The 14,969-nt window shown below is 44.2% G+C and overlaps 1 protein-coding gene across 1 annotated transcript in view; it reads right to left on the minus strand.

The window, feature by feature from the left end:
• DGKA (diacylglycerol kinase alpha) overlaps positions 1–12,582 on the minus strand; it is a 56,796-nt gene extending 44,214 nt beyond the window's left edge. Inside the window, exon 1 of the mRNA XM_060253345.1 lies at positions 12,334–12,582. The gene's annotated coding sequence lies outside the window, so the exon portion shown is untranslated. The remainder of the gene's footprint in view (positions 1–12,333) is intronic.
• Between the last annotated feature and the right edge of the window lie 2,387 nt (positions 12,583–14,969).

Consider the following 14,969-nt stretch of genomic DNA (forward strand, 5'->3'; position numbering starts at 1 on the left):
CCATCTAAACCTGCTGTTGTCCCAACCTTTGCTTCTCCTCTTAAGCAGATCGTACTTTGGCCTAAAAAGTAGCCAATTGCTTAGCACCAGTTTTCTAATGCCTTTTCCCCTCTTGTGGACATCTCTAGCCCCCAGCTTCAGTTCCTGCCTTGACCCCTGGATTCTGCCCTGGCTTGTTTCTTGCCTACTGCTTGCCTGTGATCCTAGAACCTTGCTGCCCACTTGCCATTACAGGATAGCTTTTTTAAAAAAATTGGAAAGTCCTAAACATCTTAGATCTGACTGACTTTAAAGTTGGCATCCTTCTACTAGTGGTACAAAGAATAGTTTCTTTTTGGTACCATATTTTTTTAATAATAAAGGTATGCAGCAGAGAGACAGTGGCTGTTTCCACTTTGCAATGAAGGCAAATGAAAGGTTCTTCGATAAAGGATTTTTACAAGACCATTTTACGTTTGGTTTGAGAATGCTGTTGGTTCTGTTAGCCTACTACAATCAAAGTAACAAAAAAGTATTGTGGCACCCTGAAGACTAACGAATGTGTTTGTGGCATATGCTCTTTTGAGAATAAAAACTCATATTCTCAGATGCAGACAGGGTGGGCTCTTGCTTATGCCACGATAAATTCATTTGCCTTTACAACACAGCAAATCACTTTTCTTTTTTATAGTTTTAATTTTTCCCTGTTTCTTATTGCTAAATCCTTGTTGTCAACAGCCCTGAGGTAGAGTAGGGTAAAAATCCTAAAAATGAAGACACTTAGGTAGCAAAATCTGTTCCATTGGTGTTTTTCTTTTACACCAAGCACTTATAAACAAAAATTACTGTGATTTTGGAAGTCTTGCAGCAATTTTTTAAATTAATAAAAGGCCCAAAACAGATACAAATTCATCTGTTCAGCTTCTTTTTCCTACTACTGACAACAGGCTTGCAAGAGATTGGCTAGGCATGTGGCAGATCCCTGTGAAGGAATGGGGTTTAATGGTCAGATCATAGGCAAGGAAGCATTTCTTGGACCGTTATTTCTGGTTCTGAAATGGCAGACATCTTGCAAGCAAAGAACAGAAGAGAGTGGGAGACACAACCAGTGACTCATTCCACCCCATATCGTGCTCTTGTTTTAAATTCTCTGCTTGGAAAAAGAACACTTTTGCCACCCCACCTCCCCTGACCTTGCAAACCAGAATTGGGTCAGAACCTCATCCCCCAAGCCTCTTTGTGTCACATGGGACCTGCCTTTGGTCTCACGTCACAAGCCTTGTGATCTGTAATCCAAGCACGTAAAAAAAGACTGAGAAAATTAGCCAGGGTCTCTTTCCAATGTCTTCCTTTTGTAAGGCTACTGTGAACACTGACTCTTGAATGAAGAGCACAAGCCATCCATTAAAGTGACATTGTCCCTTTTTGGCCAGAGGTTTGCGGCTTGGGGGGGCGGGAGGCATGCTGGCATTTCTTAGGACCCAGCTCCTTCTTCTGTGTTGTGCCTAAAAGACGTATACCTTAGAAATTCTGACAGGTGAAAAGGAGATTAAAAACAGACTGATGCTTTCTTGGGATTTTTTGCATCTCAGAAAAGCTCTCATCATCTGCTTCATTGCTCACTCTTCACCCCCCCCCCCCCATGCCTGAGTTGTTCCCTCAGCACAACTTCGCAAATAAAGACTGGAGACAAGAGAGAGCTGATGGTCGCTTGCACAGTACAAACGCATTTCTCTTGTTGCACTGTCATTTTTTGAAAGAAGTATAAAGACTTGAGGAGCTTGTTTACCTAAGGCAAAAATGAGGTGATCTCCACCAGTCATCCCTCATTCGAACAGCCTTTGATGCTCTGACACCTGCCAGCCTAATTTTGCTATGTGTGTGCCCTTCCCCCTCCCTCTGCTCCTCCACCGCCCTTTTCTCTCCTGCAGTCATTTGTTCCCTGCATTGCGCTTCTTCCTCCACTGTATCCCAGCACATGGGATAGCGCTGCGCTCTCCCCCCCTCCCCCCAGCCAAGGAAACAACCAGATAAGGCTAGGACAGGGAGACACAGGCACAACTGCTACCACAGAGGAGTGGTAAACTGCATTTCTGCCCTAGCACTTATGTGAAGAAATGGAGTTTTAAGAGGATTCAGTGCAGGATTATATTTTTCAAGCAGGAATTTTACCAAAAGTTTTGCCAAGCCCTCCACAGTTTCTTTCTCCCTTATAATCGTGGAGATGGAAAACTACTTCCGCATCCTGTGGTCTGCAGACAGGTGTGCACTGCCCTATGCCAAATGGACTCAAGTTCTCATTTTCTATTTCTCTGGTTACTCCCGCATGCCTCTTCTGTGTATTTTCATCCCCCCTTCTGTAATCTTGAAATGTTAGATTGCTGCAATTTCCCCTCTGCTTCCTTCCACGATTTCTCTATCTCATACGTGCACAAATGTTACATGCCCTAAACTAGAAAATCATTATTATTAACTACTGATTGCATGCAAAAGTTGACCTTTTTTTTTCTTTTGGCTAATAGGTTATTAGCAACAGCCAATCCATAATAATGTTGAGCTTTAGTGTCCTTTGCCCAGGCAGTCAGCATGCCTAACACAGCGAGCATAATTTAACAGTAAACATCCCTGCTTTCTTCACTGGTTCCTTCATGGACTTTGCACAATTTGAAATGGAAAATAAAAGCTTATTCACACACCAAAAGAACAACAATGCACTGACAACTGATTGCTACAACCACTTCTGCAAATGGTTTGTGCCCACCTAAGAGAATGCTAAGAGCCGTGTGGTGCAAAGTGGTAAAGCTGCAGTACTGCAGTCGGAGCCCTCTGCTCACGATTTGAGTTCGATTCCAGCGAAAGCTGGTTCAGGTAGCCGGTTCCAGGTTGACTCAGCCTTCCATCCTTCCGAGGTCGGTAAAATGAGTACCCAGCTTGCTGGGGGGGGGGGGAAGTGTAGATGACTGGGGAAGGCAATGGCAAACCACCCCGTAAAAAAGTCTGCCGTGAAAACGTGAAAGCAATGTCACCTCAGAGTCGAAAACGACTGGTGCTTGCACAGGGGACTACTTTTACCTTTTTAAGAGAATGCTGCATCTCAATGCTGGGAAAGGGGTAGTTCATTTATCTGCAGTACATTGAGAGCAATTCTAAGCAGGCCTACTCAGAAGTAAACCCCATTGTATTCATTAGGGCTTACTCCTAGGAAAGTGTTCTCAGGATTGCAGCCTTATGTGTCATCTCCTAGTAACATGTTCTTGAAATGGTTCACAACAAATGGTAAAACAGCAATAAAATGAAGGCATAAAACAGAACAATAAATAGCAGCACTAAACTACACAAAAAACCCTAAGCAGCATAAACAATAAAATTGCTAAAAAAATACATTCTAACTGTGGATTAAAAGGAACTCCAGCATCTTTTACAAGCTGCCTCCCCCTTCCCAAAAAGTTAAAAGAAAAACAAACATAATTTCTAAATGCTGAGCAAATAGAAATGTTTTCACCTAATACTTACACCTTCTCAATAGCACAGAAGCAACTGCACCAAGACATCCAAGCTAGATTTGGGAGCTATTCTAGAATTCAGCAAGGAACAAACCCAACTTCTGCAATAAGAATAAATTATGTACATTTCCATGCAGTTTCCTATTTTTTTAAAACTCTAAGACAGAGATGTTCCACCATGTTTTTGCATAAGGACAGCGATGATTGCCTTGCTGGCACCTTCTTCCTTTGCCCTCTTTAGGGGTCCCCTGCACCCGATGCAATGTCTGGAAATCTGATCAACAGCACTTTATTAAGACGCCATCAGGGTTTGTACATTGTTTTAGACAGTCTAATTGGTTTTATCGATGTATTTTTTAAATTCTTTGTTGTACGTCGCCTACAGCCCAGCACCAACCAGGATGGGGCAATTCAGTAAGCCAAGTAAATGTACCAGCTTCTGTGCCTAAGCATTCTTAGCTGTTGTTCTAACCTTTAATTTGTCACAGGACTCTATGGATCTTTTCATGTAGAGGGTTTCCCTGGTTTGGGTGCCGCCAAATTACAGCATTTTTTCTCTGAGTTTCCTCCTGAAGCTTCCTCACCACATTCCATTTTGTTGTTCTTCATGGTTTCTTAGTTGGTTCCCTCATGCTTCATTGGTTTCCTTTCTCAAACTGGATCAAAGGTGGTTTATTTGTTTATTTAAAAATTCCCATCCCTGCCTTTCCTGTTGATTCAAGGTGGCTTACAGTAATTAAAACTTACCCAGCTAAAATCAAAGTTAAAAATAAAAAGCCCCAAATCCCTCCTGCTCCCCCCTTAAAAGATGCTTGCTATTCAAATCTCCTGAAATGTCCTGACAAACAGGTAATCCTTGCAGCACCTCCTAAATATCTCCAAGAAGGGGAGCTCTCTCACCTCTTCAGGGAGTCCATTCCACAGAGCTGGAGCCAAGGCAGAAAAGGCCCAGGTTCTAACTGATGCCAGATGGGCCACTCTAAGTGTTGGAACAGCCAACAGATGGCTAACTGATGACCATAGTCAGAGCACAGAGATATATGGAGGGAGGAGGAGGAGGAAGAGATTGGATTTATACCCCACCATTCACTTGGAGTCTCAGAGTAGCTTACAATCTTCATTCCCTTTCCTTCCCCACAACATGCACCCTGTGAGGTAGGTAGGGCTAAGAGAGCTCTTTTGAGAGCTGCTCTTGAGAGAATAGCTCTTTTGAGACTGACCCAAAGTCATTCAGTACGTGCATGTGAAGGAGTGGGGAATCAAACCAGGTTCTCTCAGATTAGAGTCCGCACTCCTAACCACTACACCAAACTGAAGGAGACGGTCCTTCAAATACATGGGTTACGGGTTGTGAAGGGCTTTAAAGGTCAGAACCAACACCTCGAATTGAACTCACACACTGGCAGTCAGTGAAGCTGTTTCCAAATGATAAACCTAGGTCCCGACAGTGAGCCCCTCATAACAGTTGTACTGCTGTATTCTGACCCAGTTGTTGTTTCCAGGTTGTCTTCAAAGGCTGCCCCACACAGAGGGCATTTAAGAAAACATGGAGAAGACAAAGAAACCATGGAAAAACAACAAATGGAAAATGGTGTTGTGAGGAAACTCGAAGAGAAATTGCTGCAGTTTGGACTCAAATAGTGGGGAAACTTTTCTTTGAAAAGACCTTTTGTTGTTTCTGCTACCAGTAGGGTTGCAAACTAGCAGGGTTACAAGTAGGGCTGCTGGAGATCTTCTGGGATTACAAGTGATTTCCAAGTGGTAGAAATCAATTCACCTGGAGAAAACAGCCACTTCAGAAAGTGGACTCTATGGCATTATATTCTGCACAGAGGTTCCTCCTCCCCTCCCCAGATCTTGTCTTCTTCAGGCTCCACCCCCAAAATATCCAGGTATTTCCCAATCCAGAGCTGGCTACCCTAGCGACCAGAGACTATGTTTTTGTAAGGAACAGCCAAAACTGGTGAGAAATGGAAAGACTAAAGGTAAGACAAACATTTGCAAACTCTCTTTTGTGGTACTGATGGCTAGAAAAATGCTTTTAAAACCAAATACAGAAACAGAAACTAAGAATTTCTCAGGGTACCACCATTGGACTGTTCATAAACTATTTCACATTTTAGACCTCTGATAACCCTCCCTTCTTATCATACTTTGCTTCAGTATTAAAACTCTCATTGGCCACCACATTGCTTCACCTTACCTCCCATCCCACCCCTGCATAGTGGATTGTCCCACAAGTATCTGGATAGCAAATTCTACATCTGTATGGAAAATTCAGAGAGACACAAAATATTTACATGCCTTGTTACATCCACTGTTTGCTTTGAGATAATTGTCTCAAATGGATTAGTACCTGGTTTGTTTTTCCTACTTCATTTCTAGACAGGAAGTTTCTTTTGTTTTACTAAATTAAAAAATAACTCCACTGGAAGGTTATAAAGTCCTGTGATATTTGCCCAGAAACAGCGTCCTGATCTCTTGAGTAAATGTGTACTTTGGCATGTGTGTGTGCTGTCGCTAGGCCTCTGAACAATGGAAAAAAATGGAAGAGGTGGGTGCTATGTTTGTAACGTAAAGGGAATTGCATGTGCAGGCCAGTGCGCTGTGTCTAGCAACGGTTTATACTGAAAGAGGCAGGTATCTAATAAAAATGGAAAACTAATTGCTTCACAGTAAACAAATCAAAGAGATTTATCTGAAGCATGGAGAATATAAGAAACCAGGGTGCTTGAGTTAAGGTTGCCAGGTCCCCCCTAGGCACCAGTGGAGGATGGAGATATAGGGTTACCAACTCCATGTTGGAAAATTCCTGAAGATTTGGGAGTGGAGCCTGTGGAGGAAATGGGGTACTCAGTGGGGTACAATGCCACAGAGTACACCCTCCAAAGCCTCCATTTTCTCCTGGGGAACTGATCTCTCTAGCCTGGAGATGAGCTGTAATTCTAGGAGATCCCCAGATCCCACCATGAGGCTGTCATTCCTAGATGGAATGACAGTATCACCCTAAAGCGGATGATACTGAACCCACAGGCCTCATACAATGCTACGGTTTTGAACATCTACTGGGCATCTAAGATTTCTCTCTAAGAGAGCCAGCGTAGTGTAGTGGTTAAGAGCAGTCAACTCTAATCTGGAGAACCAGGTTTGATTTCCCACTCCTCCTCATGAAGCCTGCTGGGTGACCTTGGGCCAATCACTGTTCACTCAGAACCCTTTCAGTCCCACTTACCTCACAAGGTAAGAGGAGAGGAAAGGAAGGCAATTGTAAGCCACTTTGAGACTCCTTAAGGAAGAGAAAAGTGGGGTATAAAAACCAACTCTTCTTGGGGAGAGTAAAAAGAAGCACAAATTCACTGACTTTCTAAACCTTAATGATTTCAAGGCCCATCTATTAAAAGGAGCCCCATGGCACAGAGTGGTAAAGCTGCAGTACTGTAGTCCAAGCTGTCTACTCACAACCTGAGTTTGATCCTGGCGGAAGCTGGTTTCAAATAGCCGGCTCAAGGTTGACTCAGCCTTCCATCCTTCTGAGATCAGTAAAAGGAGTACCCAGCTCGCTGTGGGGAAAGTGTAGATGACTGGGGAAGGCAATTACAAACCACCCCGTAAAAAGTCTGCTGTGAAAATGTGATGCGACGTCACCCCAGAGTCGGAAATGACTGGTGCTTGCATAGGGGACTATCTTTACCTTTTTTAAAACAGTATTGAGAGTGTAAGCTTCTACAAAAATCATAAAGTATCTGCACTGGGCTCACCAGTAGTAATTTAGAATTCACATCCCTGCTGAGAAATCTGCAGTGCTGAAGTGGACATAAACATATAACCAGCTTCCCCGACAGGTAGCCTTTTCCTAGGTCCTATTATGTGGTTACAGATCTGCCAACCTCAAAGTGGGGTCTGGAGATCTCCAACTTACAGCTGATTTCTTGATGACAGAGAGCAGTTCCCCTGGACAAAATGGCTTCTTTGGAGGGTAGCCACTATAGCATTACACTCTGCTAAGATCCCTCCTCTCCCAAACTCCCCAACCCCAAATTCCCTGAAATGTCCTAACCCAGAGCTGGCAACCCTATACAGTTACCATGGGGTCCTGTGAAAAAGTCATTAAGTGAAAATGTCATGCCAGCTGGTCTCAATGGTCAATAAGATGCCTACTGGAAAAGTCACATGAGTCAGGGCTCCTTGGATCTAGCTCCACTTTTGACCATGAAGTTCGACTTGTTGAGAAGCAAATGAGATGATGTTACCTGTATCATTTGCTATAGATTCTGCTTCTTAGCATGGGTTACTTCCGCACGCTCAAGCAAATGCTTACCCCAGCCTTCCCAAAATGCAGAATGAAGATTACCATCACCACCCCCAAGCCAGGAAACAACTTGAGGAGTTGGAAATATATTGAGCTACAGAGCGTGTTACTGAGTAAAAAGCCAAAGCCTATATATACCCCTTTAACCACCATATGTTAGCACAATTAAAGGTATCGCCTTTCTCGCTCTTGAGTGCTTTATATTCTCTGAGCAACAGGGAAGTAGCATTCTGTCAGACTAGATATTATTCTTGGCATAACACTGATGTGTTAATAGCTAAAAAATCAAGCACTTGGCCAGCATATGGAGATTCTTTAAACAGCACCAATAGCAAAACAGGAGAATAAGGTCTTTGTCAGTTTGAGTCATTGCTTGCCCCCCCTCCAGCCACTTCACCCAATCTCAATTTAAAAAAAAAATGTAGGGAAATGTCCCTGGAAAATTAAATTATTTCTGATAATAAATCCTGGGACAAAACAGTATTGTTCTTCCAATTTGTTTCTCTGGCAAATTCCAGCATTGTTTAAAAAAAAAAAAAACCATAAGGTTTACTCAGCATTAACATTTAAAAAGCACAAGTTATGCACTGAACTTCTTGTTTATGAGACCAAATGTTCAAGATGATCTCTGCAAGAACAGAAGATATCCTTAATCTTTATACACACAAAGCATCACAGTTACTGGGCTTTCTGGCTTCACAGCTTCACTGCTCGTTTACAGCAGTGTTTAGAAAAGTCCTCAGCTACCAGAAAAGTCATGAAAGGTTTTCTCCAGATCCCAAGTCCCAAAAAGGATTGTCAGGTCCCCTTGGCCACTGGCAGGGGATAGGGTTGACAGATAAAGGTTGGGAAACTCCCAGAAATTTAGGGATGGAGCCTGGGGAGGACAGCAGGGAAAAATGCCACAGAATCCACCTTCCAAAGCACCCATTTTCTCCAGAATTGATCTCTGTAGTCCCGAGATGAGCTGTAATTCCAGGAGATCCCCAGGTCCCACCTGGAGGCCGGCATCCCTAGTCCAAAATCCATATGATAGTGGGACCTGACCAGAAATCATAACACATACTGTAAAGTGTAAAGCAATACCCTGGAACAACATAAAAACTGGTGAGGAATGCCCACATTATGTTTAATGAGAGGTTTGCTTGGTTTTCCCTTTCCAGGAGCCTTAAGAGATCTTAACATGGCTAATGGGGCACGTCTCAGTTTGATCACTGGAGGCAGGTCCTGGAGGTGACCATTCAAAGCACGGTTTCACCAAACCAAATCCAACCACATACTGCCATTGGTCTGTGGATGACAACAAGACAGGAACACGATTTGGGAGCGGTTTTAACAGATGAAACCATGCTTGGAACCATACTTCTCCTTCTCTAGGCAATCTGAGTCTCAACTGGAGCTGCATAAGGCTTGCCATGTCAGTTTAAAAGAGCGCTAGAAAAATCCTCCATCTTCTGAAGTCTCGTCTACTGAGACACTCAGCTAGTTTCCTTAGCCTAAAAAGGGACCATGGCCAAATAGGTTATGCCGTTTAGGTATAACACAGAGAGGTAGTTTTTTCCAAAGATATTTGCAGCATATGGGCACCTACTAAATTTTTATTTATTTTATGCGCTTTCTAGTGTCCAAAATGTTTTATGATTGTTTTCTCACTACAGCAACCCCATGAAGTAGGTTATACAGAGGAAAAGTGAGTTGCCCAAGGCCACTGTGAGAGTCATGACTGAACACCAACTCAATATCTGATATTTTGCCTCCCGCCACAATAGTAATACCATTCTTTGAAAGTCCAACTGATCTTAAGATGTTAGAAGTCCCACAAAATGAGAAAGAGATTGCACTCGATGATTATCTGCAGTCCTAACCCATAACCTAACAGTCTGACTCCTTTATTGCATTCTTAACACATCCCATCATCATAAATTCAGTTACCTCAATAACTCCCCGCCTCCTGGCTCTCACACAGTATTCACTTTCTAGGCAGACAGACTCACAGAGGCACAAGAATTAAGGGTGAACCATCACAGTATCGGGGCCAAACTAAATGTGATGGCGTCCTGGTGGCTGCTACTGTTTTGAAGCCATTTAAAAATATCTTAAGGGCCAAGCAGTGAGGTGCTCTTGTTTCCCCCACCTTTTTCAGCATCAAAACAACTGTGGGATGAGCATGCAGCCATTTCAGCACTTGAAAGAGTGTGAGGAAGACTGCCTCAGCCTGGCACACTGGGGGCCCAATCAGGATCAGACCTTCATAGCATTTTTAAATGACTTTAAAATGTCAGCAGTAGGGCTTTTTTTGAGCAGGAACACACAGGAACACAGTTCTGGCTGGCTTGGTGTCAGGGGGTGTGGCCTAACATGCAAATTAGTCCCTGCTGGGTTTTTCCAACAAAAAACCCTGTGTGAAACAATGGTGGCATCAGGGAGTGTGGCCTAATATGCAAATGAGTTCCTGCTGGGCTTTTTCTACAAAAAAAGGCCCTGGTCAGCAGCATCCTCATGGTGGCCATGAAGTTTGGTCCAAAGTGGTCAAGTCCCCCCAGACACTGGTGGGGGTGAAGAAGCAGGTTTGCCAGCTCCAAGTTGGAAAACTCCTGGAGATTTGGGGATGAAACCTGGGAAGGGCAGGGACAATGCTCTAAAGGCCACCCTCCAAAGCATCCATTTTCTCCAGGGGAAGTAACTGATCTCTACAGATCAGGAAATGAACTGATCCCCTCCCTGCGGGACTTAATGCAATTCTGCAGGGCCTGCAAGGCAGAGATGTTCCCTGCCAGGCTTTGGTTGAGGACAGCGACAGGTACTATCTCATCTGGCACTCCCTCCTCCTCCACCTGCTTCTTCTCTACCTTGCCGATAAATTAGTGACACAATCTGAAGTTCAGCACCACTTGGGAATGTTTTAATTCTGTACTATTTAAACTGTTTGAGTTGTTTTATCTTAGGAATGTTTTTACTGTTGTTCAGTTGCCCTGAGCCTTGCGTACTGAGGTCTATAAATTTAATTTATCAATCAATAAATAACATGGGACCTGGAGATAAGCTGTAATTTTGGGAGATCTCCAGGTCCCATCTGGAGGCTGGCATCCTTATTCGGTCCTTAGAGCCTTCCACTGAGTGTGGGGTTGCCTTCTACAGTCTGGTGTAATCCTATACAAAACACGATTCTCTCATGTTTATACAGAGCCTTTTCCAGCAGGGGTTTCAACGTCAAGCAGACTTATTATTATCAAAGCCTCCACCATTATGTAAAGAAGTATGTGTCATTCTTGAGTGATAGGCTATAGCTCAGGAGCAGCAGGGCATGTGTGAAGGTCCACGTTTAGCATTTCTCTTCAGTTTAGCCATCTCTGGCTGCAAAGTTAGGAAAGATCCATACCTGGGACCTTGAGAGTGCTACAATCTGCTGCTGAAAAAAAGGGGGGGCTGCTGTATCATTAAACCATAATGTCAAGAATATCATCTGCAGAAAAGGAAATCCCAGATGAGAGATATTTACCAAGCACTTATCCAAGCATTCATTTTTGGGGTTTTGGCCAAAATACCTAAATGGAATCGCACCACTAACAAAAGGTAACTTTGTCCCTCATTGCACACATACAAAAACAGAGGCCATGCTCAGTTTTATGATCTGGAATCATTGGACGGACGTGCCACTAAACTGGGACACAAACTACCCTGTTATCAATACATTAAATCAGAGGAATCAACGCCCTCTTATTCCACAGGAAATGAGGCCAGGGAAGCCTTCCCCCAGGGTCAGATAAATGGAGAGGGCCTTCAGTGAACAAGTAACTGATACCAGCAGCACAGTGTTCAAGTTTAAAGTGGTATGAAAGGCACTCCCCACCCCCCAAACGTGCAGGATTGAAATGGCCTTCCTTCCTCTTGGTGGTGGCGAGGGAAGCAACACACAAAAGAAAGTTTTGTGACTTGCTTTGTTTCTCAATGCAACTGATGTGCCCCATTTCGGCAAGGCAAGAGAGGTGATTCATCAGAGACACTGTGAAGTTTCATTATCCTTTTTTTCCCCCTCCCCCACTCCTAAGAGCACACAAAGTTCTCCCTCCCTCTCCCCCCTAGTCGCTGCTAAAATAAGAAGATATCAGCCAGCTCCCCTGGTTGCGCCTCGGAGTCATAAATATTTTACAGAAACCTATTTTTGCACCTTCCAAGATTGCAGCTCTCCCTAGCAGGCAGACTCCCCCACCCCTCATGCCATCGGACTGCAATTACGATTCACACCATTTGTACACATTTCAGTCCTTGGCAGCCCCCAGCGGCTTTGATCACAGACAGCCAAGCAGCGGGGCTTTCTATCGCTTTGAAATCAGTTCCAGTCCTCTGTCAGAGGAGCTGACATTTCTAAATCGCATCGGCCTGAAACTGACTATTCACTGCATCTCTCCAACTTCTGCCACCCTCCTCCCCCCAATCCTGTTGGGATTCCTTCACCCTGTGCGCACCCACACACACTCACACACCACCACCCGCAACAAAGCGTCACTGTAAGGAAGGAGAAAGAAGGGAGGGGTTCTGTACCTTGCTCTGCAGCCCGTCTCAGCACACTGGAAGTTAGAAGATACAGGGCTGTCTGAAGCTCAGCCAAACTCAATCACACCCTCCTCCTGTGAGCCAGCCCTACTCCTGACATCAGCACAAGGCGATTCTCTTTTGACTTCTTCTTTCCTTCAGCTTTTCATTGTATACATTAAAGGGGGGGGGCGGGGGAGAGAAACATCAGAGGGCAGGAAAGACTGGCAAAAAGACATGAGCTGCTTCCTCTAGATGAGAACTGGCCAACCACGGAGAGGGTGGGACTTGACCTCAAATTAGCATAGGGCTTTTAAAGAGCAAATCTATCTCTCCAAACCTTTTCCTGAGGTACCTGGTGGAACTGTGGAAAGTTGGCTTCCGAGTTATCTTCCTCTGGGTCTCTGTTCCTTTTCCCACTCCCCTCACCTCCAGCCTTAAATATGTGTAACAGTTTATTTTCATAAAGAACACACAAGAACAAGACAAATTAAAGGGGAGGGGGAGGAGAATGGTTACATACAAAAATTCCTGGAGGAGACAACAAACAAGTAAAAAAGCATCCCTCACGGTTCCCCTTGGAGCAGGGGTTGTCATGCTCAGGTGCCTGCCAAGAGCACCTTTGAATATTGCAGGACATCTGAGGGGTATATTCTAGAGGGAGGGGGAACTAGTTATGTGGAAGAGCCCTGGCTTAATGCCTAGCATGCACAAAGTCCCACATTCAGTCCTGGGCACCTCCAGTTTAAAGGATCTTCTGCTAGAAGTTATGGAGACACTGATGATCTGAATAAGCAAGAATTCCATTTCCCGAGGTTTCCGACAACACTAGACAGAACACACACAACAGGGTCTAGAGCAGTGATTCTTGAGCAAAGCTGTATGGCACCAATGTAATGATCTACAAATCCTGGAGGGCATTCATCTGGAAGCAAATGAAGACATCAGGGATTTTAGGCAGGCTGCTTCTCTCCACTTGCAATGGTTTCTGACGATCAGCAAAGGGGAATTGTTTTGTACTGCTCATCAGCCTACCCTGAGAATAAAATCCTGTATGGAACTAGAAGTGGTCAACACAACTTCATGTGTTTGTAAGTCCACACAAAACACTGGCTGACTGCACCTCATACTGAGAACTCCCTGCATAATCCACCTCATGGTCCCCTGTGGGAAAGACTGGCAATGGAAGACAAGCTATCTTTCAAGGAACTGAGTGGAGAATCTTATCAGTAAACTGGAAGGGGGCTGTTCCAACTTTATGAAACAGGACTACACTTTACGTGACACACTCTTTCTGCACTTGGGTGGCATCAGCAACAGCTCTTTCTGTTCATCACAATAACACCACTCAAAAAGCACATTAAAGAACACTCCTTGCCACTGTTATTTTGTACAACCTCCTCCTTTTGAGTACACTGAAAGTTGAAGGAGTTGATCCTCTTTTAAATGAGGTTGCTAGGTATTATTTTTTAATCTGCGCACTTTCCTTTATTAAACAGCAACTGCATACGTGAGCTGGTTTGCCACAAATCCAGATTGACAGCAGGCTCCACAGCAGTTGTGTGCAAAAAATTATGCTGACAGCTCCAACTTGGGAAATCCTTGGAGATTTGAGGTGGTCCACCCACTGAAGCTGCCATTTCCTCCAGGGGTACTGGCCTCTGCAGTCCAGAGATCAATTGTAATTCTCGAACATCTCCAGTCCCAACCTGAAGGTTGGCGATCCTATTAAAATATTCTTATGAATGTAGCCAGCTCACTAAACATCTAAGAAGCCCCAGTGAGTTCAACAGGGTTTATGCCCTGATAGTTCAGATGTGCACGCAAGAAGGGATTAATCACAATCGCTGCAGACTGCAATTTTACACATCCAAATTCCATTCATCTAACTAGCTGCAGAAAAAATCACTATCCTACTCAAATTCTTTGGGACTGCATGCACAAACCCATCGCTGCATACCATTCAAAGGCACACTTCATACACGTCTTTGCAGAATAATGGGCCTTGAACATAAAGTCAGGGTTTGATTGTCCAAAGAGCTCAGCTCCCTGTTCTGCTAAGCTGCTTCTTCTAGCAATTTGTTCTTCGGAGACAAAAATAGGAGCTGATGGTGACTCTCTGAAAACGTAATTTAGTGCTGAAACTAGAGTTGGATGCTTAAGGAAATCTGGCCCTTAATAAACAACTGCATTCCATATGCCATGCTCACTCCTTGGCTTAGGCAAAAGCTACACCCATCACTGTTGTTTATTTCTTCAACAAGGTTTTCCTTCTTGGCAGAAAGGTAAGTCCAACTGCTCAGCTGCCAGCAGCTGCCTACTGTTATGCAGAGGGGGGATTATGCACAAAAGCAGGTGAGCAACGAGTGGCTGTGGTTCTCCACCCTGCAAACAAAATTTATGGAGGAGGAGAGATTGAATTTATACCCTGTCCTTCACTCAGTCTCAGAGCAGCTTGCAATCTCCTTCCCTTCCTCTCTCCACAACAGACAGCTCTGAGAGAACTGCTCGTGAGAGGCACAGCTCTGAGAGAATTTGTGACTGGCCCAAGATCACCCAGCTGGCTGCATGTGGAGGGAGTAGGGAATCAAACCTGGTTCTCCCAGATTAGAGTTCACTAGGGAGACCCTCTGCAATCTAAATTA

Source organism: Heteronotia binoei, chromosome 13 (assembly GCF_032191835.1).
Source record: "Heteronotia binoei isolate CCM8104 ecotype False Entrance Well chromosome 13, APGP_CSIRO_Hbin_v1, whole genome shotgun sequence".
Taxonomy (NCBI): Eukaryota; Metazoa; Chordata; class Lepidosauria; order Squamata; family Gekkonidae; genus Heteronotia; species Heteronotia binoei.